General features: G+C 39.3%; 1 protein-coding gene across 1 annotated transcript in view; it reads left to right on the plus strand.

Moving 5' to 3' along the window:
* Positions 1 to 24,681, plus strand: part of NPAP1 (nuclear pore associated protein 1) — a 207,983-nt gene that overhangs the window by 115,495 nt on the left and 67,807 nt on the right. Inside the window, exons 19-22 of the mRNA XM_063698419.1 lie at positions 5,546 to 5,707; positions 7,217 to 7,408; positions 15,027 to 15,168; positions 16,815 to 24,461. The gene's annotated coding sequence lies outside the window, so the exon portion shown is untranslated. The remainder of the gene's footprint in view (positions 1 to 5,545; positions 5,708 to 7,216; positions 7,409 to 15,026; positions 15,169 to 16,814; positions 24,462 to 24,681) is intronic.

Genomic DNA, 24,681 nt, shown 5'->3' on the forward strand with positions numbered 1-24,681 from the left:
CTTGATCTGGGACCTCCCAGTCTCCAGACTCCTCAGGGCCACTGTCATCTCCTGAAGCAATCACCACATGTTCCCATCACAGCTGATGGTGGCAACTAACCCATGCAGAGTACTGAAATGAGCCAGGCTCTGTCTGCCCTCTCGTGTGTAATCACCTAGTTAATCCTGGCAGCAGTCCTGGGTTCTCTGCATTTCCAGAGTGCAATTCCTCCAGTAACCACTGAAATGCTTTCTCAGGAGTTGTTGTCAACTCCTTAAAAACATTTCTCCCTGCTTGGCACAGAGCACGTGACACCAGAAACAGCCTTCTCTGGATCCCAGCCCTGGCAGTGGCCATGTTACTTCGCTCAGGCCCAGGAAGAAGGCAGGCTCTGTTCTCCTGCTGGGCAGCAACACCTACCTTAACCCGGATTTCTCACTTGGGTGAACTCTTGGATCACCATGCCCAGTCTGACGGGCTCTGCAGCAGATGCAATAAGGGCTTCGGGGCCGGGAAGTGGAGCTCACCCATGTGCCAAGCCCGAGGTCGGGCACCCCTCCTTCACACCATCCTAGGGGACTTCCTCCCTTCCCCAGCGGAACGCCACCAAGAACTGACCTGACGGTGCCAAGAGGGCGAATTTCCCCCAAGTCCTCTGAAATATGTTGTCACGATTTGTAACAGGAAGCCGAGTGAGGAGCACAAAGTGCTTCCAGAGACTAGGTGATGGGCCAACATCCCTGGCCGGCATGTTGAGCCCCTGAACCAAAGTCTCTGTGACCACCACCTTTGCCTGTCTGCCCCAGTTTTCTGAGCATGTGCTCTGCATACACTTGTGTGCCAGGCTACCAGCCACTCTCGCCTATACTCCCCCAGCCCCAGCGGAGCAGCCACAGGCGCCTTCTGCTCACCAGGTGGAATTTACCTGTTATCCTGTGCAGCAGGCTGCAGAACGCGCCCCTCTGCTCCCTCGGTGTGGGGCTGCAAGGGGTCAGGTCCACCACCGAGGCTGCCTTTATGGAGAACCCTGCACTTGTCCCGAGCCTGAAACCCCCGAATTGCGGGGTCCAGGAAGACTGGAGGTGGCGCCTGATAGAATGACTTCTTTTCATTTGGGTCCATGCCCAGTGGTGGGATTGCTAGATTGAATGGTAGCTCTGCTTTTAAAAGTTCATTGAGAAATCTCCATACTGTTTACCATACAGGTTGTACTAATTTACATTCCCACCAAGGGTGTCTAAGCATTCCCTTTTCACCTCATCCACGCCAATGTCTATCATTTATTGACTTTTTCATAATGGTCCTTCTGACTAGGGTAAGATTGGTATCGCATTGTGGTGTTAATTTGCATTCCCTGATGATCAGTGATGTTGAGCATTTTTTTTCATATGTTTTCTGGCCATTTATATATCTTCTTTTGCCTGTTCATGTCATCTCCCCACTTTTTAATGGGGTTATTTATTTATTTTTTTCTTGCTGATTTGTTTGTGTTTCTTGTAGATTCTGGGTTAGTCCTTTGTTGGATGGACAGTTTGCAAGGGTTTTCTCCCATTCTGTAGGTTGTTTCTTTATTCCGTCAATTATTTCTTTTGCTGTGCAGAAGCTTTTCAGTTTCGCTAAGTCCCATTTATTTGTTTTTGTTTACGTTGTAGTTGCTTTCGGGGTCTTAGGTTTGCCTAGGCCAGCGTCTTTACGGTTTCATGTCTTACATTTAAGTCTTTAATCCATCTTGAGTTAATTTTTATATATGGTGACAGATAAGGATCCAGTTTCATTCTTCCACATGTGACTATCTTATTTTCCCAGCACCTTTTGTTGAATGGGGTGATCATTCCTCAGTTATGTTTTTGTCTGTTCTGTTGAAAATAAGTCAATTGTCCGTATTTGGCTTCATTTCTGGGGTCTCTGTTCTGTTCCTCTGGTCTGTATGTCTACATTTATACCAGTATCATGTTAATATGCCAGCAGATGTTGTAATGGACTGTGTTGGTTGACCTTGGACCAGAAGGTGGCACTTGCAGGAGAGAGCCAGCTGCAGTCATGGTGGTGGGATTTATGCTTAACCTTTGTTACCCAGGGGAAGTAGTCAGCTGATGGGAAGTGACATGGAACTCTGAAAAGTCCCTGTTCCTGTTCTGCTACTAGGACAGGTAGAGGGGCAAAGCCGAGTGTGGACTGGGTCAGGACAGTCCATACTCTGCCTCTCCAAGTGTGGGTGTAAGCAGAAGCCACACTGGGGGTCAGTGGACAGTTCCCTGACCACTGGGATAGTGTTCCAGGGAGGAGAACACCCTCTGCCACATGAGAGTCTGTACATGGAGAGAGGGGTAGCAAGTGGCAGGTCAATTCCCATGACCTTGACACAGAAGGTCTTACACATGCAGACCTCTGCTGGCAAACACCCACAATAGCCAGCTAAGTCCCAGGCAGTCTAGGCTGAGAACACAAACCTGCCCCAGGCTGCAAGACTTCCCACTGGAGACTGAAACTGAAACAGTAGTTCCGAGGCCACACCCCTTGATTTGACATGTGAGGCAGCAGTACCCAGCTCCCATGACCCTGGCACAAGAAAGCTTCCTGCATGCCCCTTGGTTCGGGCCTTAAGGGTTTCATCCTCTGCTCAATATTAGATCAAATACAAATCTTAGTTGGTCAGCTTCTCCCTCAGTTGGGAGCTTCTTTCAGTGCGTGACTGCTGCCTGGGTTACTTCGCTGATTTCTGCAAGATCTTCTATGAATTAGGGTCAGGAATATCTTCCTTCTGTCCCTGCTGAGATCTGGGAGTGCACACGCAGCACACCCAGGTGCCACTCCTTCTTTCATGGTCCCCTCCTCTCTAAGTCAGCTCCAGCGCTGGGCAGGGTTAAGGCACTTCCCTGTGACCTGGACTGCCTGGTTCCCCAGTGGGAATGCATCACAGAGAGAGTCTCCTCCTTTTGCACTCTGAAGGCTCAGTTGCCCATCTGACACATGGTGCAAGTTGCTGCCTGCTGCTCCTTTCAAAGTATCCAAAGGTTCTTTCACTTCTTCTGTTGAGTTCCTGTGTTTCTTGGATACAAATTCACAGTGTGAATCTCTAGACACTGTCTTGCTCTTTCTAAGCAGGTGAGGCACACTAACAAAGTCTCCAATCTGCCATCTTGAAAAACAAAAACAAACAAAACAAAAAATGCTCCACTTTATGAGCAGAATGTTTACCAAAAGTTATTTGGACCTTTCATCCTGAAAGTGTCTATTCTCCTACAATAATCGTATTTATGCAACCATTTTTATCAGTATGCAAACATGGATATTTATTTTATGCTTTACTTCTACTACTTCATTTATTTGTTTAAACTGTTGCAGTGTTGGCTATTGGAAGGTCTTTCAGTTGGATCATTTGTCATTTTGAAACACTACCATAATGAAGCTTCGCTGTTGTTATGTGGTTGGTTAGTTGTTTGCACTGTTGTTTGGCGTTTTATTTTTTCTGGCACTACTAGGTGCTTAAGCTAATTGTGTGGATTTCCTCACAAGCCTGGTATTAACCATTTTTTTCACAAAGCCCTAGTTCTTCTTATGGGAAAATTGAATTAGAAATGGAAATCTGGGCTCTTGGCATATTCATTGCTCCTGGGGCATCTGTTGATTCGTGATCTTGTGTGCTGACAGAGCAAATACATCTGTGTATGCTGATTCACACACACACACACACACACACAGACACACACACACACACACAAATATTTTCTCATGTATCTGTATCTTTAAGTTAAACATGAATTCCTAATAATCCTCCAGCACCCCATGATCTAATCCAGTACCACATGAATCAGCGCACCTATTCCCACTTACTTGTGTGTAGCCTACCACACTAACAGTGATAAAGATGCTTCTGTTATTTAATCACATAATCCAAAAGACTTGTATAAGTGGTTTCAGAATTAGAAATGTATATGGCCATGAGAAAGAACTTTACCAACTAAAGTTTTTAGGGATAAATCTTTACCCTTTAGACTCAGAATATCCACTTACTTGCTACGTTCCCTGGGTCAGCTGCTTATCCCCCCTCCATTCAGTGACGTTATTTCACTGATGTGTTATTTAATTCTATTATGTGTATAGCCCCATGCTATCTGCTACCTACTGTAGAAGGGTTTTAATTTGTATATTTTAAGTTCACTTTTTGTATTATAAAGTTATTTAGGATTTGTAAAATATAATCATGTATTTATCATTACAGTATGATACCAGAATAATTTCACTGCCTAGAGCAAATCTGCTGTACCTCACCAGTTTGACCTGCCTCTTTTCCAGGCTCCTAGTAAACACCAAACATTTTGTTATCTCTCTACTTTTTCACATTGCAGAGTGTCACATAACCGAAACCACACAAAGTATTTTGCCTTTTTAAATTTACTTTTTTTTTGCAATATACCTTTAGATTTGTGAAATGTATCTCATGGTTGTTTAGAGTTGCATTTTCCTAATGACAAAAGACTTAGGCCTCATATCATGTGCTTACTAGACATGACTATAGTATCTTTGGATACATGTCTGTTCAGATAGTTCACCAATTTGATTGTGATATTTGCCTTTTTATTTTGAGTTGTAAAATATTTTTTGTGTTGTGGCTAATAGATTCTTTTCTGCTATGTGATTGTGTTATCTTTTTACTTTTAATTATGTACTTTGAATCTCAGAAATTTTTAATTCTTACAAAGTTAAATATATTCATTTTTTTATTTCCTTTTCTTGGGCTTTAAGTATCATATCTTAGAAATTATACAAGTTATTCTTTAAGCTAATACCCAAATTATGTATTTCTATATTATCTTCTAAGGGTTTGGTCTATTTAGATCTTACATTTGGATATATGATTATTTTGAGCCAATTATGTATATGGTGTGAATGAGAAGTTCAACTTGCTTGTGGATATTCAATTGTCCTAGCAACATTTGTTACAAATATATTTTTCCATATTGAATTGGCTTGGCAACCTTATAAAATCATTTGACTATAAAGGTAAAGATTAATTTTTGGACATTCAATTCTACTATATTCCTTTGGTCTGTATGTCCATGTTTATACAATTATTGAGCCTTTAAATTAAATTATGATGATACTGAGTTTTTCATGGATGCCCTTTAAAATAAAGAAACTTTCCTTATAGGGTTAATTTGTCATATACTGTTATCAAAAATGGATTTTGGATTTGTCAGGTGCCTTTCCTGCATCTTTTGAGATGATCATATGGCTTTTGTTTTTTATTTTATTCTTATAGGGCATGACACTAATTATTTTGCATGTTGAACCAATTTTGCATTCCTGGGACAAATACCATTGGCGATGGTGTATAATTCTTTTTACATTTGCTGATTTATATTGCTAGCATTTTATTGAAGACATTTACCCTCTATTTATAAAACATATTGGTCTTAATTTTTCTTTCTTGAGATGTCTTGCTTCAGTTTTAATATCAGTGTAAACTAATAGTATACATCAGGACGTGATCTCTTCTCCACTTTTACTGTTGTTTAAGTTTTTATGAAGAGTTTGTGATAGATTTTTATTAATTATTTTCAGGTTTAGAATAGTTCACCAGTGAAGTCATCTCAACCAGCCCAGGGCCTTGACTCCTAACAACAATCACATGAACTTGGAAGAGGAGCCTTCCCCAGGTGAACCTTCACTTGAGACCTTGTCCTTGGCCATCATCTACATCTGGATTCATGATACAGAGAAACCGTGAGTAAGAGCCACTCAGTGTGTGAGAATTTATTATTCAGCAATAAAAATACACCTGACAGTAAATGCAACGTGGTATCCTGGACAGAAAAATGACATTACTTAAAAGCCGAGTAAAATATGGAAAAAGCCTATACTTCAATAAATAGTTTTGTGCCAACTATTTTTTAGGGCTCATGGTTACATAATCTATTACATTGCATGTAATTCAAAGATATCTAAAGCTTTCTGTACTATCTGTGCATATTTCTGTGTATTTAAAATTATTTCAAAGAAAAGATATTTTTGAAAAAAGCATTAAATGTGATATGAAAATAATCTCAAAGCACAAACAGAATACCTTCAGCTGAGGAGATGAAAGGGCACATAGAGAGAGAATAGCAAAGCATCTTTCCTTATTGATTTGCAAACTCGAACACAGGTACACTTGCTTCAGAAAGATCCCCCCAAGTTCCAGAGACTCGTCCTCTTTCATCTTCTTCATCATATTCTGCATTTTTCAGTCACCAGTTTTAGCATCTGGTGCTAACTACGTAACGAGTTTTTGAAAGACAGATGCCTATTACTCGCATGTCTCAAAAAGGCCCATTTTCAGATATTATTTAGCAGGACTCCAACAAACAGACCAGAATTTACTGAGAGCTTGCAGTGAGGAGTGCCTTAATGCCAACACGACTATGTTGACAACACATCCTCTTGTGAGTGAAGCATTCATACAGAATGAGTCGCTGAAACTCAATAACATGTGTCTACTGTGCAAGAAAGGTACTAATCAATATAATGCTCTAAAATTATTCTGGGGACATAGGGGACATGTGTCCAAGATTTATGAGATGTGAGCAACCAAGAGAGCGTGAACACTGATATTTTACAAGTGCTCCAAATCAGTAGATGGGCATTTGGTTTTCCAGTTAGGGCTGCAGTCAGGGTCTCTTGGCTTCAATACTATACACAGAGAATTTCAATGACAGATCTTGATTAAAATAACAATAATAACAACCCCTCATCTATTATATTGCAGTCTGGCACCATTTAACTTAATTTTACTGCATATAAATAGCAATCCTATACTCCATGCAAACTAGAATGGCAGTGGAATTGATGTAGTGAAGAAAGTGACAAATTATTTTCCAAATATAAAGCAAACTTCAGGTTTTATAGGGAAACAAATGGGGGTAAAAACATTGTAATCCTTATTTTTCTGATAATTGTGTTCTGCTCTTATAAATAGAAAGCTGCACTTTCATTATTTTATAATATAGTGAGTTTATCAGCCACGTGTATGAAAATTGTATAGTAAGAGTAGGTATGTTTCCACTTGGTTGGTTCATTGGACTTATACACATCATTCACTTTATCTCGAATGGTTATTTTTTAAGCCTTGGTTTTGCTACAACATGTAAAGGTGTCCGTCTTTGTGCAATATTAAATCTTCGTTCAAGTAACTTTTCTTTGTTTCTTTGCCTTTGTTTCTGCATTGCTCCTGTATTTCTGTGAGCCATATTTCAGTGAGTAATGATGACACTAGCAGTCCAGCCTGCATGGATGCTGACATGGATGCTGTCTCCCATTCTTACCACTGGATGTGAAGAAATGCTAGATGCAATGCAGCCAATCTGTACTCGACTGTCAGTTCCATCTTCTCAACTCACAGTGTCTTCCAAAGTCCATGCCACACCACAGCCTGGAACATCTCCCAAGGTGGTATCTTGAGGCAATGGTAGAGCTCATGTCACAGTATTGTATGCCTCAGGTATCACTGTCCTTCACTCTTTGATATATTCTCTCTTACAAACCATTGTTCCATACACTTTGCCCCTTTTGTGTTTGTTTATACATGTGGTGTGGCATGTCTAAACCTCACAGTCAGGATATTAGAATAGGGTTCTGCATATCTAGAGGTGTGGATCATTGGGAAGCATCTTAGAACCTACCTGCCACAACAGGTCCTATCTAATCTGTATCAGTTTCTGGGTCTTCACTTATTTTTTTGCCCTTGATCTTAGTGAAAAGAACTTGTCAGGTGTTCCATAGGATGTATCACAATATGGATTTGTTAAATTTTTTCATAATTTGAGTAAGATTAAACATTAATTTATACACATATTTTTCTAATTTTGCAGACAAAAAACCTGAACAATATATTATTTAGAAATACAAATTTAGAAAATAATAATGAAGAATGAGGCTGGGCATGGTGGCTCATGCCTGTAATCCCAGCAATTTGGGAAGCTCAGGTGGGTGGATCACTTGAGGCCAGGAGTTTGAGCCCAGCCTAAGTAACATGGTGAAACCCTATCTCTACTAAAAATACAAAAATTAGCCGGGTGTGGTGGTGCATGCCTGAATGTTTCATATATTCTGGATAATAGTCTCCTAACAGTTATATGACTTGAGAATATCTTCTTCCATTATTTCAGTTGTCTTGATGGTGTACTTTACATCTTAAAAGGTATTGATCCACATAAACTTCAATGTATCTATTTTTTTTTCTTTTTCTTTCTTTCTTTTTTTTTTATTATACTTTAAGTTTTAGGGTACATGTGCACATTGTGCAGGTTGGTTACATATGTATACATGTGCCATGCTGGTGCGCTGCACCCACTAACTCATCATCTAGCATTAGGTATATCTCCCAATGCTATCCCTCCCCCCTCCCCTCACCCCACAACAGTCCCCAGAGTGTGATATTCCCCTTCCTATGTCCATGTGATCTCATTGTTCAATTCCAACCTATGAGTGAGAATATGCGGTGTTTGGTTTTTTGTTCTTGCGATAGTTTACTGAGAATGATGGTTTCCAATTTCATCCATGTCCCTACAAAGGACATGAACTCATCATTTTTTATGGCTGCATAGTATTCCATGGTGTATATGTGCCACATTTTCTTAATCCAGTCTATCATTGTTGGAGATTTGGGTTGGTTCCAAGTCTTTGCTATTGAGAATAATGCCGCAATAAACATACGTGTGCATGTGTCTTTATAGCAGCATGATTTATAGTCCTTTGGGTATATACCCAGTAATGGGATGGCTGGGTCAAATGGTATTTCTAGTTCTAGATCCCTGAGGAATCGCCACACTGACTTCCACAATGGTTGAACTAGTTTACAGTCCCACCAACAGTGTTAAAGTGTTCCTATTTCTCCACATCCTCTCCAGCACCTGTTGTTTCCTGACTTTTTAATGATTGCCATTCTAACTGGTGTGAGATGATATCTCATAGTGGTTTTGATTTGCATTTCTCTGATGGCCAGTGATGATGAGCATTTTTTCATGTGTTTTTTGGCTGCATAAATGTCTTCTTTTGAGAAGTGTCTGTTCATGTCCTTCGCCCACTTTTTGATGGGGTTGTTTGTTTTTTTCTTGTAAATTTGTTTGAGTTCATAGTAGATTCTGGATATTAGCCCTTTGTCAGATGAGTAGGTTGTGAAAATTTTCTCCCATGTTGTAGGTTGCCTGTTCACTCTGATGGAAGTTTCTTTTGCTGTGCAGAAGCTCTTTAGTTTAATTAGATCCCATTTGTCAATTTTGTCTTTTGTTGCCGTTGCTTTTGGTGTTTTGGACATGAAGTCCTTGCCCACGCCTATGTCCTGAATGGTAATGCCTAGGTTTTCTTCTAAGGTTTTTATGGTTTTAGGTCTAACGTTTAAATCTTTAATCCATCTTGAATTGATTTTTGTATAAGGTGTAAGGAAGGGATCCAGTTTCAGCTTTCTACATATGGCTAGCCAGTTTTCCCAGCACCATTTATTAAATAGGGAATCCTTTCCCCATTTCTTGTTTTTGTCAGGTTTGTCAAAGATCAGATGGTTGTAGATATGTGGTATTATTTCTGAGGGCTCTGTTCTGTTCCATTGATCTATATCTCTGTTTTGGTACCAGTACCATGCTGTTTTGGTTACTGTAGCCTTGTAGTATAGTTTGAAGTCAGGTAGTGTGATGCCTCCAGCTTTGTTCTTTTGGCTTAGGATTGACTTGGCGATGCGGGCTCTTTTTTGGTTCCATATGAACTTTAAAGTAGTTTTTTCCAATTCTGTGAAGAAAGTCATTGGTAGCTTGATGGGGATGGCATTGAATCTGTAAATGACCTTGGGCAGTATGGCCATTTTCACGATATTGATTCTTCCTACCCATGAGCATGGAATGTTCTTCCATTTGTTTGTATCCTCTTTTATTTCCTTGAGCAGTGGTTTGTAGTTCTCCTTGAAGAGGTCCTTCACATCCCTTGTAAGTTGGATTCCTACGTATTTTATTCTCTTTGAAGCAATTGTGAATGGGAGTTCACTCATGATTTGGCTCTCTGTTTGTCTGTTGTTGGTGTATAAGAATGCTTGTGATTTTTGTACATTGATTTTGTATCCTGAGACTTTGCTTAAGTTGCTTATCAGCTTAAGGAGATTTTGGGCTGAGACAATGGGGTTTTCTAGATAAACAATCATGTCGTCTGCAAACAGGGACAATTTGACTTCCTCTTTTCCTAATTGAATACCCTTTATTTCCTTCTCCTGCCTGATTGCCCTGGCCAGAACTTCCAACACTATGTTGAATAGGAGCGGTGAGAGAGGGCATCCCTGTCTTGTGCCAGTTTTCAAAGGGAATGCTTCCAGTTTTTGCCCATTCAGTATGATATTGGCTGTGGGTTTGTCATAGATAGCTCTTATTATTTTGAAATACGTCCCTTCAGTGCCTAATTTATTGAGAGTTTTTAGCATGAAGCGTTGTTGAATTTTGTCAAAGGCTTTTTCTGCATCTATTGAGATAATCATGTGGTTTTTGTCTTTGGCTCTGTTTATATGCTGGATTACATTTATTGATTTGCGTATATTGAACCAGCCTTGCATCCCAGGGATGAAGCCCACTTGATCATGGTGGATAAGCTTTTTGATGTGCTGCTGGATTCGGTTTGCCAGTATTTTATTGAGGATTTTTGCATCAATGTTCATCAAGGATATTGGTCTAAAATTCTTTTTTTTTGGTTGTGTCTCTGCCCGGCTTTGGTATCAGAATGATGCTGGCCTCATAAAATGAGTTAGGGAGGATTCCCTCTTTTTCTATTGATTGGAATAGTTTCAGAAGGAATGGTACCAGTTCCTCCTTATACCTCTGGTAGAATTCAGCTGTGAATCCATCTGGTCCTGGACTCTTTTTGGTTGGTAAACTATTGATTATTACCACAATTTCAGCTCCTGTTATTGGTCTATTCAGAGATTCAACTTCTTCCTGGTTTAGTCTTGGGAGAGTGTATGTGTCGAGGAATGTATCCATTTCTTCTAGATTTTCTAGTTTATTTGCATAGAGGTGTTTGTAGTATTCTCTGATGGTAGCTTGTATTTCTGTGGGATCGGTGGTGATATCCCCTTTATCATTTTTTATTGTATCTATTTGATTCTTCTCTCTTTTTTTCTTTATTAGTCTTGCTAGCGGTCTATCAATTTTGTTGATCCTTTCAAAAAACCAGCTCCTGGATTCATTGATTTTTTGAAGGGTTTTTTGTGTCTCTATTTCCTTCAGTTCTGCTCTGATTTTAGTTATTTCTTGCCTTCTGCTAGCTTTTGAATGTGTTTGCTCTTGCTTTTCTAGTTCTTTTAATTGTGATGTTAGGGTGTCAATTTTGGATCTTTCCTGCTTTCTCTTGTGGGCATTTAGTGCTATAAATTTCCCTCTACACACTGCTTTGAATGCATCCCAGAGATTCTGGTATGTTGTGTCTTTGTTCTCGTTGGTTTCAAAGAACATCTTTATTTCTGCCTTCATTTCGTTATGTACCCAGTAGTCATTCAGGAGCAGGTTGTTCAGTTTCCATGTAGTTGAGCGGCTTTGAGTGAGATTTTTAATCCTGAGTTCTAGTTTGATTGCACTGTGGTGTGAGAGATAGTTTGTTATAATTTCTGTTCTTTTACATTTGCTGAGGAGAGCTTTACTTCCAACTATGTGGTCAATTTTGGAATAGGTGTGGTGTGGTGCTGAAAAAAATGTATATTCTGTTGATTTGGGGTGGAGAGTTCTGTAGATGTCTATTAGGTCCGCTTGGTGCAGAGCTGAGTTCAATTCCTGGGTATCCTTGTTGACTTTCTGTCTCGTTGATCTGTCTAATGTTGACAGTGGGGTGTTAAAGTCTCCCATTATTAATGTGTGGGAGTCTAAGTCTCTTTGTAGGTCACTCAGGACTTGCTTTATGAATCTGGGTGCTCCTGTATTGGGTGCATATATATTTAGGATAGTTAGCTCCTCTTGTTGAATTGATCCCTTTACCATTATGTAATGGCCTTCTTTGTCTCTTTTGATCTTTGTTGGTTTAAAGTCTGTTTTATCAGAGACTAGGATTGCAACCCCTGCCTTTTTTTGTTTTCCATTTGCTTGATAGATCTTCCTCCATCCTTTTATTTTGAGCCTATGTGTGTCTCTGCACGTGAGATGGGTTTCCTGAATACAGCACACTGATGGGTCTTGACTCTTTATCCAACTTGCCAGGCTGTGTCTTTTAATTGGAGAATTTAGTCCATTTACATTTGAAGTTAATATTGTTATGTGTGAATTTGATCCTGTCATTATGATGTTAGCTGGTGATTTTGCTCGTTAGTTGATGCAGTTTCTTCCTAGTCTCGATGGTCTTTACATTTTGGCATGATTTTGCAGAGGCTGGTACCGGTTGTTCCTTTCCATGTTTAGCGCTTCCTTCAGGAGCTCTTGTAAGGCAGGCCTGGTGGTGACAAAATCTCTCAGCATTTGCTTGTCTGTAAAGTATTTTATTCCTCCTTCACTTATGAAGCTTAGTTTGGCTGGATATGAAATTCTGGGTTGAAAATTCTTTTCCTTAAGAATGTTGAATATTGGCCCCCACTCTCTTCTGGCTTGTAGAGTTTCTGCCGAGAGATTAGCTGTTAGTCTGATGGGCTTCCCTTTGAGGGTAACCCGACCTTTCTCTCTGGCTGCCCTTAACATTTTTTCCTTCATTTCAACTTTGGTGAATCTGACAATTATGTGTCTTGGAGTTGCTCTTCTCGAGGAGTATCTTTGTGGCGTTCTCTGTATTTCCTGAATCTGAATGTTGGCCTGCCTTGCTAGATTGGGGAAGTTCTCCTGGATGATATCCTGCAGAGTGTTTTCCAACTTGGTTCCATTCTCCGCATCACTTTCAGGTACACCAATCAGACGTAGATTTGGTCTTTTCACATAGTCCCATATTTCTTGGAGGCTTTGCTCATTTCTTTTTATTCTTTTTTCTCTAGACTTCCCTTCTCACTTCATTTCATTCATTTCATCTTCCATTGCTGATACCCTTTCTTCCAGTTGATCGCATCGGCTCCTGAGGCTTCTGCATTCTTCACGTAGTTCTCGAGCCTTGGTTTTCAGCTCCATCAGCTCCTTTAAGCACTTCTCTGTATTGGTTATTCTAGTTATACATTCTTCTAAATTTTTTTCAAAGTTTTCAACTTCTTTGCCTTTGGTTTGAATGTCCTCCCGTAGCTCAGAGTAATTTGATCGTCTGAAGCCTTCTTCTCTCAGCTCGTCAAAATCATTCTCCATCCAGCTTTGTTCCGTTGCTGGTGAGGAACTGCGTTCCTTTGGAGGAGGAGAGGTGCTCTGCGTTTTAGAGTTTCCAGTTTTTCTGTTCTGTTTTTTTCCCCATCTTTGTGGTTTTATCTACTTTTGGTCTTTGATGATGGTGATGTACAGATGGGTTTTTGGTGTGGATGTCCTTTCTGTTTGTTAGTTTTCCTTCTAACAGACAGGACCCTCAGCTCCAGGTCTGTTGGAATACCCTGCCGTGTGAGGTGTCAGTGTGCCCCTGCTGGGGGGTGCCTCCCAGTTAGGCTGCTCGGGGGTCAGGGGTCAGGGACCCACTTGAGGAGGCAGTCTGCCCGTTCTCAGATCTCCAGCTGCGTGCTGGGAGAACCACTGCTCTCTTCAAAGCTGTCAGACAGGGACATTTAAGTCTGCAGAGGTTACTGCTGTCTTTTTGTTTGTCTGTGCCCTGCCCCCAGAGGTGGAGCCTACAGAGGCAGGCAAGCCTCCTTGAGCTGTGGTGGGCTCCACCCAGTTCGAGCTTCCAGGCTGCTTTGTTTACCTAAGCAAGCCTGGGCAATGGCGGGCGCCCCTCCCCCAGCCTCGCTGCCGCCTTGCAGTTTGATCTCAGACTGCTGCGCTAGCAATCAGCGAGATTCCGTGGGCGTAGGACCCTCCGAGCCAGGTGTGGGATATAGTCTCGTGGTGCGCCGTTTTTTAAGCCGGTCTGAAAAGCGCAGTGTTCGGGTGGGAGTGACCCGATTTTCCAGGTGCGTCCGTCACCCCTTTCTTTGACTCGGAAAGGGAACTCCCTGACCCCTTGCGCTTCCCAGGTGAGGCAATGCCTCGCCCTGCTTCGGCTCGCGCACGGTGCGCGCACCCACTGGCCTGCGCCCACTGTCTGGCACTCCCTAGTGAGATGAACCCGGTACCTCAGATGGAAATGCAGAAATCACCCATCTTCTGCGTCGCTCATGCTGGGAGCTGTAGACCGGAGCTGTTCCTATTCGGCCATCTTGGCTCCTCTATCTCAATGTATCTATTTTTTTTTCTGTCACTTGTACTTTTGTGTCACATGTTAGAATCCATTGTTTCATGTAAGGCCATGAAAATCTATTTTTATGTTCTCTTCTGTGGGATTTTTAGTTTTAGCTCTTATATTTAGCCACATATTCTATTTTGAGTCAAATACATATATGGTGCAGGAACAGTTTAACTTGCTTGTGGATATCCCTTTCTCGCAGCAACATTTGCTGAAAAACTACTTTTTCATCTTGAATTAATTTTTCAACCTTGAAAATAAGTTTGCCCTATATATAAAGATTGATTTTGTGGTGCTCAACTCTATTCTGTTGGCTTATATGTCTTTCCTCATGTTATGTGAGTTTTCCGTGGATGTTCTTTGTAGGTTTAGAAAGTTTTCTTCTATGCCTAATTTTCCCAGAGCTTTTATCATGAATGGGTTTGGAATTTGTCACATGCTTGTTCTGTATCTTTAGAGGTGACCATGAGTCTTTTTTAAAAATTCTATTAGTATATTTTATAACACTAGTTGTTTTTGTATGTTTAACCAGACTTACATTGCAGGGATAAATAGTTTTGCTTCTAGTGTATACTCCTTTTTATATGTTACTAGTTAATTTTGATAGTATTTCCTTGACACTTTTTACCTGTTTCACATTGGTCTGTAATTTTCTTTTCTTGAAATGTCTTTGTCTAGCTGTGGTGTCAGGGAACACTGGCTTCATACATTGCATTAGGAAAGGTTCTTTACTCGTCTGTTTTTATTGATTGTTATTAATTCCCAAAAGGCTTTGAATAACTCACCAGTGAAGTCTTCTTGACCTGGACAGAAATTGAATCCTCCCGAGAATCCCAGGAGCTTGGAAGGGGATCCTTCCCCAGATGAGCCTTCCCTTGAAATCTCTGCCAGGCATCTGACCCAGAGAAACTGTAAGTACTGTGTAGGGCTGGGTTGGAAAGTCTAAACTATGTAGTAATATGTTATACAACAATCGGTCAGTTATATGCCTGACAGTAAATGTAATGTGGTATCTTGGATTAGATCCTAGAACAGAAAAATGACACTAGTGGAAAACCTCGTAAAATGTGAAGAAAATCTTTTTCAGTAAATAGTTTTGTACCACTGTCAATTTCTGAGTTTTCATAAATATGCTATGGTGATATAAGGTGTTAACATTTCAGGAAGCTGTAGGATATATGAAACTCTATTATCTTTACTACTTTCTGTAAAACTAAAACTATCATAAAAATATTTCTTGAAATGTAATATTCAGGTACCAAAAAATAAAACAACAATAACAAAGACAGATTTAAACCACAATAAAACCACAGATCAGAGGATGAATGGAGATATAGGGAGACTATGGCAAAGTAGCTTGCCTTATTATCCCCCATTCCTACACAGGACACCTGCTTCAGAAAGACACCATCAAGCTCCAGGGACACTCATCCGTTTTCTTCTTTCCTATCACACTTCCCATTACCCAGTTATCAATTCCTGTATTCATAACCACTTTTCCAAGGAAAGACGCCTTTCTCACATATGTTAGAAGGCCCTGTTTTCAGGCACTTTCTGTCAATGTCTTTGTAGGATCTCACTATAAAGACATTTTAGAAGACATGACTTCCAGACATTAGAAGAGAAAATTGAGAAACACCAGTGATGGTGAACATAAATATTTGTGCATTAAGAGTGTTTTCTTAGTACAGGGATTCCTTTTATTCCCCAAGTTTTAAAAGGAAATGATGCCTGAAGCCTTTGAGAAAACACTGTGATGATTCAGTTTTCTTCGTCATGCTTATGGGACCAGACATTCTCTTGACACTCACATCATGGATCTATATTGTCCTGTGGTATATTAATCTGTTCTCATGATGCTAATAAAGACATACCTAAGACTGGGTAATTTATAAAGGAAAGATGTTTAACTGGCTCACAGTTGCACATGGCTGGGGAGGCCTCACAATCATGGCAGAAGGGAAATGAGGAGCAAAGTCACATCCTACATAGTGGCAGAAAAGAGAACTCATGCAGGGGAACTCCCATTTATAAAACCATCAAATCTTGTGACACTTGTTTACCCCCATGAGAATAGTATGGGGGAAACTGCCCCCATGATTCAGTTTTCTCCACCTGGCCCTGCCCTTGACACATGGGGATTGTTACAATTCAAGGTGAGATTTGGGTGGAGACACAGCCAAACCATTTCAAGCGACAAGCCCAAAAGCCACAGAATAGACATTATCATGGAAGAAGGTTAACTAGATATGAAGAAAGTTTATAATCATGGAGTTGTAGGTTAATTCCTGTTCAAAAAGACATGGAAATGGACCTTTAGACATCAGATATATGAAAGTGAGGCATGTTAGTGATACAGGGCGTGTTGTGCAGAGGCGGAAATAGCCTAATAGAAAAAAGGAAAGAACAGCACAGTACAACATACCCCAGCCCACCATGTAGTGATCTAAGAGATGGACACAGGGTGAGTGCTGACTCTGCATCTGTGCTTGTTAAACAAAGATCCCCACAGCATGGAGGACTGTTCCCCTTCCCCAACACAGCTCCCTGTTCACAGGCCACACCACTTTACAGAGGAACACCAGGGATGTTCCAGGAACCATGCCCACAAAACTTACTAAGCCATGGGACTGCATACTACACTCCCAAGGACATCCGCAAAGTCAAGACTCTTGCTTTTTCAGACTGTGATCATGGGCTACATTCTCCATACCATGTTCATATCTACAGTGAGAAAATAAACTCCTGCGTCCTGGAGACCTACAATGAGAAACAAAGCTGACCTTGACCATATTTCTCACTTCTGAGAAGACTGTAGCAGTAATTCAGGTGCTATTATTTGGGGCATTTATAATTCAGTAAACCTTCTTACCCCTCTAATCTTACAATTCACCCCATCAGAAAGGACGGTTTCATTTAAATTGGCAATCTTAAGTCATGGAGGTTTGATCTTTTTATTTCATTATAACAGGAGTTTCTGTAAGGTAAGTGACTTGTACAATCCCGTTTTCCTCTTCATTTCAATGCATACATATGGTCTATTATGATGTGTACTGTTAAGATCATCCATGAGTAAATTCTTCAGAAAAAAAAAAATCAAGTGGCAGGCCATGAAGTATACAGAAGTAGATGTGTGGAAGGACAGACTCATCTCTAGGTGGCAAGAGGGTCGATGAGCTCTAGGTGCTCAGGTTTAAGCCTGGAAAAGTGATAGACATAAAACTCTGCTACCATAATGTCTCAGGCACAGAGGACACAGTGCTCAGCGCTAAGCTCCCAAACATTAGCATGATAGCGTGGAAAATATGATTTGTACTGAGTCTGGATTGGCCACCAGAATTCTCAGAAAGATGCCATTGAAAACACCCCATCATCTGACCACATCCTTAGGCAAGAACCCAACGCTGTCTCTGCCCTCTAGTCTGAATGGTGAATAAAATTTAAAGGGTGCATGACTCCTAAACTTGAGATTAGGGCTTCCTGTTCACTGAATTGAACTCTTCTAGAAGCTGAAACTCTCATTGCAAATATGCTCAACATTCTAAATTATACATTATAAGAGTTTCCTCTTCATTCAGTACACTATTTGGGGAACATCAAAGCCTGTTTCATTTTCTAAGTATCGACAAGTGGGGCTGACAAGAGTAACAAGTGGTCAGAGCAAGGCATTTCGTGAAAACAGCAATGCACAGGCGTCTGCAGTCCCTGCTTACAGTGAGATTCACATGACCATCGTTCATGGGATACGAAGGATAAAAGAGGAGGGAGAAAAAAATATGTAGTTGATCTGGATGAAGAATCAGATTTGGAAAGCAACTTAGAATAATCTCTGCTTATATTTCTAAGATGAAGGCAAAAAGTCTCAAGATACAGGATTTTCTGTCTTCAGAGAGCTGCACTCTGCTGCAAATTTTCAAGTAACACTTTACCATTTCTATCTTCCTTCTCCATGGGATCTTTGAGCCATAATTTATAAAATCACCTCTACATCTCTTGTATTTTTGTTATGTCTAATAATCTCTTGAGGTCTCTCTAGGGACAGTGACTATAAATTATCACCCTGCCCAACAGGACTCCAGGAAACTGCGTCCTGTATGTTTACAGTGTGCCTTTCATGGGATACTTATTTATCCTGGTGGATACCCCAAAGCGTAAGTGTACAATCTTTGACCCAGCATCCTTCTCACAGGATATTTGTTTATACTGTCAGACACCCTTGTGGCACTTGTCAGACCTGTGTCCACTACATTCCCACCAATGTAGCCACTATCTAGGAGAGCTCTGAGTTCGAAAAAAGTTGAGCTCACATGTGTTGGTCATGTGAGCCACGGAGGAGGCAACTCAACAAAGCACAGGTATTTCTTGCAGGTGGGGATTGTTGGGCACCATTGCAGGGTCTAACTGACACATTAGGTCTTCTCCAATCTGCAAGTTTCATAGTCTTCACTTATTTTTCTTGACCTTGACCCTTTTGAAATGTACAGGTCAGATATTTTGTAAGGTGTCCCACAGTATGGATTTGTCTCATGATTTCTCATGATTAAATTAGGGACATGTATACATTAAACACATGTCATCTAAGTTTGAAGACAAGAAAAACTAAACATTATGGATATTAGAAATATAAACATAGTGATAAATATAACAAACACAAATTAGAGGATAACAAATAAATTCACAGTAAAGTTACCTTCAGTGATTAAGGAAGATGATGAAGCTAAGGAGTTCCATTAACAGCTATGAACATATTGCTCATGTTCTATTTTATAAGGTCAGCAGTGACTTTAAATAAAAAGAAACTTTATACATTTAAGAATCGTTTAGGATTTACATAATTGTTTTAAATATATTACATAGACTTTCCATATATCCCACTACAGTTGCTCTTTTTATTAACTTCTCAATGTAGGACATTTGTCACAATTAACCAATTTTAAACAGTATCATTAACTACTCTTCATACTTTATTCAGATTTTCTTAGTTTTCACTTAATGTCCAATTTCTATTCCAGGACCTCGTCCAGGATACCTCAGCACAGTTAAATATCACGTCTCCTTAGATTTCTCTGACTGTTGCAGTTTCTTAGCGTTTCCCAGTTTTTGATGGCATTGACATTCCTAATGTGGGATTTCTCTTTAGGTTTTTTTTCATGATGAGACTAGATTTGTGGGTTTAGGGGAGGAAGATGACAGAGGAAAGGTGCCATTCTCCTCACATCATACCAAGGGCACAGGCTCTCAACAGGCTTTATCACTGTTAATGTTAATTTGATCACCTAGATGAGGTCATTTTTATCAAATTATCACACACGGTGAAATTATTATTTTTCCCTTTCCCCATAGAATGTTTCAGAACAAAGTCACTAACACAACACGCATTTAAGAAGTGGGGAATCATGGGCTAAGCACGATGGCTCACGCCTGTAATCCCAGCACTGTGGGAGGCTAAGACAGGCGGATCATCTGAGGTCAGGACTTCGAGACCAGTCTGGCCAACATGGCGAAAGCTCGTCTCTATTAAAAATACAAAAATTAGCTAGGCACAGTGCACACGCCTGTACTCCCAGCTACTCGGGAGGCTGAGGCAGGAGAATCACTTGAACCTGGGAGGCAGAGTTTGCAGTGAGCTGAGATCACGCCACTCCACTCCAGCCTGGGCAACAGAGCGAGACTCCAGACTCCATCTCAAAAAAAAAAAAAAAGTGGGGATTCATGATCTACCTTTTTATTGGCAGAATGTCTACAAATTTATTTGAACTCTCAACTGTAAGCGTCTCTGTTCTACTACACATTTATTCATGTATACATAAATTATTTATATCATCATCTAAACATGGATATTTATTTTATACTTTACATATGCTAATTTATTTGATTGCTCAGATTGTTCCATGGTTGCCTTTTGGAAGGTTTTTTAGTTGTCTGTGGTATAATTTTGAAATACCCACATAATTAAGGTTCAATGTTGTATGGTTGGTTGGTTTTGTTGTTGTTTAGCATTTTCTTTTCTTTAACCACTACTAGGTGCTCCAGGCTAACTGTGTATTTAATTGTACTCCAGGCTAAGTGTATAATCGTGTAATTTCTACTACTTTTTCCAACACCATATGATCTAATGCAGCACCATGTGAATGATGTATGTAGTCTCTTACTCTCCCTATGAAGAACTTCGTGCCGTTCACTTAATCATACTACCTGAACATCCATGCAGAGTGGTTTCAGAACTGGTAACTTATACCCCAATGGGAAACAATTTTACCAAGCAAAGTACAGTACTTAGGTATAAATACTTTGGCTTTTAGCCTCAGAATGTCCACTTATTTCCCAAATTACTTAGGTCCATTGCTTTCCTCCACTTTCTTTAGTGAGGCTATTCCATACATTCATTACATAGTTATATTATTTTTTTGGTCATTCCTCCTTGGAAACCCTCTACCTACTAAATAAGGTTTTAATTTTGCATAATTTAGATGCACTGTTTGTGTTATAAAGTTCTTCAGGATTCAGAAAACATTATTATGTATCCACCATTACAATATCAGAGAGAGTAATTTCACTGCCCAAAAGAAACCTGCTATATTTCACTGATCCCACCTTTCTCTCTCCTAAGCCCATTGTTACCACCGAACTCTTTGCTCTCACTATCCTTTTTTCCTTTTCTAGAGAATCATATAGGTGGAATTACACAGTATTTTGCCTTTTCCAACTTATATTTTTTCACATAGCAATATACCTTTTAGATTTTTGAAGTATGTATCATGTTTTTTTAGACTTCTCTTCCCCTATTGTTGCAGGACAGGTGAGCCCCAAATTTGGGGCTTCAGCTGGCAGGGTTCTTGGCTTTGCCCAGGAAAGTATTTAAGGGCAAGCCAGTGGTGATAGACAGCAATCTTTTATTGAACGTTACTGCTCCTTAAAGAGCAGGGCTAACTCATAAGCATCACATCAGTTGGTAACCTATGGGCTCTTGTCAACTATCTTTACACTAAGGCAAACTCACTTTCAATTACATGTAAATTGAGGAGTGGATCAATGAAACTTGATAGGCAGGTTATTCAGAACTTTCTAGGAGAGGAGCAGTAACTTCTGGGTTGTTGCCATGGAAAGAGGTGGTTAAATTCCAGGTTGTTGGCATGGAATTTATAAACAGTCATGGTGATGGAGGGAATGTCTCATGCCAGTGAGCAATGAGGACAACCAGGGATCCCTGCACCTCTTTTTGCCAGTTTCTTCACTGTATGCTGTCTGGACCAGATCTTGTTTTGATCAGCAGGGTTGTGACCAGGAAACAGCCTGCCAGTCTTCTGTCTCATGATGGCAAAAGGCATTGCGTGTCTTTTCGTGTGATTTGGATATGACTATAGCTTTTTTGGAGAATTGGGTATTTGAATAATTTCCATTTTTGATTGCGATATTTGTCTTTTTACTTTTGAGCTCTAAGATGTTGTCATATATGATTAACAGTAGACCATTATCACCTAGAAAATTTGCAAATATTTGCCTTTAATTTAACTTTTAAGTTTCAGGGTACATGTGCACATTTGTTACATAGGTAAACTTGTGTTATGGTGGTTTGTTGTAGATTATTTCATCACCAATGTACTAAGCCTAGTACCCATTAGTTATTTTTTCTGATCCTCTCTCGCCCTCACCCTCCACCCTCCAATAGGCCTCAGTGTGTGTTGTTCCCCACTGTATGTTTATGTGTTCTCGTCATTTACCTCCCACTTATAAGGGGAAAAATATGGTATTTGGTTTTCTGTTATTGCATTAGTTTGCTGAGGATAATAGCCTCCAGCTCCATCCATTTTCCTGTAAAGGACATGATATTCTTTTTTATGGCTGCGTAGTGTTCCATGGTGTATATGTACCACATTTTCTTTATGCAGTCCACCATTGATGGGCATTTAGGCTGATTCCATGTTCTTGCTATTGTGAGTAGGGCTGCAATGAACATATGCATGCATGTGCCTTCTTGATAGAACACTTTTTATTTCTTTGGGTATATGCTAAGTAATGGGATTGCTGGGTTAAATGATATTTCTGTTTTTAGGTCTTTGTGGAATCTCCACACTGCCTTCCACAATGGTTGAACTAATGGAGACATCCACCAATTAGTTAGATGGCTGGTGTTAGATGGTATCACATTGTGGTTTTGATTTGCATTTCTTTAAGGATCAGTGAGGTTGAGGTTTTTTTCATATAATTGTTAGCTACATATGTATCTTCTGTTGAAAGTGTCTGTTCATGTCCTTTGCCCTCTTTTTATAGGGTTGGTTTTTTTTTTCCTGAACATTTGTTTCAGTTCCTCATAGATGCTGGATATTAGACCTTGGTCAGACGCATAGGTTGCAAAACTTTTCTCCCATTCTGTAAGTTGTCTGTATATTCTGTTGATAGTTTTCTTCTGCTGTGCACAAGCTGTTAAGTTTAATTGGATTTAGTTTGCCAGTTTTTGCTTTTGTTTGCAAATATTTACTCCCATTCTTTGGGTGTCTTTATTTTTGATTGTGTAGCATGAATCACGAAAGTTTCAAATTCTAATGAGATTTAATATACCTGTTTTTTCTTCTTCCCTTTTTCTTTCAACATCATATCTTAGGAAAGATTTTTTTAACCTAAGACCACAAAGATGTATTCTTGTGTTATTTTCTATATTTTGGACTTGTTTAGCTATTATATAGAGATATATGATCATTTTGAGTCAATTACATTTTCAATGTGAGGCAGGAGTTCAACTTACATGGAATATGCACTTGTTTCAGAAATATTTGAGTAAAAATATTTATCCATATATAATTTATTTGGTGACATTATAAAATTATTTCACTGCAAATATAAGTATTCATTTTTGAGCATTATATTCTATTACATTGATCAACATCTATATTCTTATTCTAGTACCATAAATCTTGATTACTCTTACGTCCTAGTGAGTTTTGAAGTCAGGAAGTATGTATCTCCAATGCCAACCTTTTTTCTTCTTTCTCAAAATTATTTAGGCTGCTCTGGGTCTATTGCATTATATATGAATTTTAGATAAACTTTGTGAATTTAGAGAAAGGAAATGTCACCTGGGATTTTGATAGAGGTTGTGTTAAATCTATAGATCCATTTGGAAAATATTGACGGCCTAACAACATTAACCTTTATGAGCAATGAATAGTCAAAGTTTTTTTCCATTTATTTTTTATCAAAATATTTTCTATAGTTTTTGTGTATATATCTTATACTTAATTTGATAAACTTATTTTTGATTTCATCTCAAATGAAACATTCTGAGTTTTTATTTTAGATTGTTAATTGCTAGCATATAGAAATTCAGAGGATTTTATATATTGACCTTATATACTGCAAGTTTGTGGAACTCATTTATAAATTCTAAACATACTTGATTAGAGTCCTTTGGGAATTTTATATATAAGATCAGGTCATATGCCAACAGACAGAGTTTGACTTTCTTTCCATACTGGAAGCCTTATATTTATTTTTCTAGACTAATTGCCATGTCTGTATCCTCCAGTACAATGTTGAAAACAAGTGTCAAGAGTGGAAATCCTTGTCTTGTTTCTAATCTTAAGTTAGTGAACCTTTCAGATAACCTATGATGACATGTTAGTTTTTCATGGATCCTCTTTTAAAAGGAAGAGAGTTCCCTTATCTGACTCATTTGCTGCATATTTTTCTCATAGAGAATTTGAGAATTTTCAAGTGCCTATGCGTCTTCTGAGCTGATGATGTGGTTTTTTTCTTTATTATATGAATATAGTGCATGGCACTAGTATTGTATGTTGAACCAAATTTTGCTTTTCTGAGATAAATACCCTTGATATAGTGTATAATACTTTTTACATGTTTCTGGTTTGTTTTACTAATATTTCCTTGATGATTTTTGCCCCTGTATTCATAAGGTATATTGCTCTTCATTTTCCATATTTGAAATGTCTTTGTCTAGTTGTGGTATCAGAGTAAACTAACTCAGTATACAATGGGAAATCATGCCTTCTCCAGTTTTTGGGAATAATTTGTAATAAATTAGTATTAATTGTTTAAGTGATTCCAATAATTCACTAATGAATTCTTCTTGGTGAGGTCAGAGATGTTAATCCTAAGAACAGTTACATGAGCTTGGAAGGAGACCTTTCCCCAGCTGAGTCTTAGCCTGGGCCATCACTTACATCTGGACTGGAGACCTAGAGAAACTGTGAGTAATATGTGTGTGGTTTTGAACCACTAGGATGTGTGGGAATTTGTTATGCACCAAATCTTAAGTAGTATACCTGACAGTAATTGCAATGTGGTATTCTAGATTAGTCTTGGAACAGATGAATATATCATTATTAGAAATTCTGGTAAAATATGAAGGAAGTCTGTAGATCAATTAATAGTTTTGAAACATAGTGAAATTCTTAGTTTTCATGAAT

The sequence above is a fragment of the Gorilla gorilla genome, chromosome 16 (genome assembly GCF_029281585.2).
Source record: "Gorilla gorilla gorilla isolate KB3781 chromosome 16, NHGRI_mGorGor1-v2.1_pri, whole genome shotgun sequence".
Taxonomy (NCBI): Eukaryota; Metazoa; Chordata; class Mammalia; order Primates; family Hominidae; genus Gorilla; species Gorilla gorilla.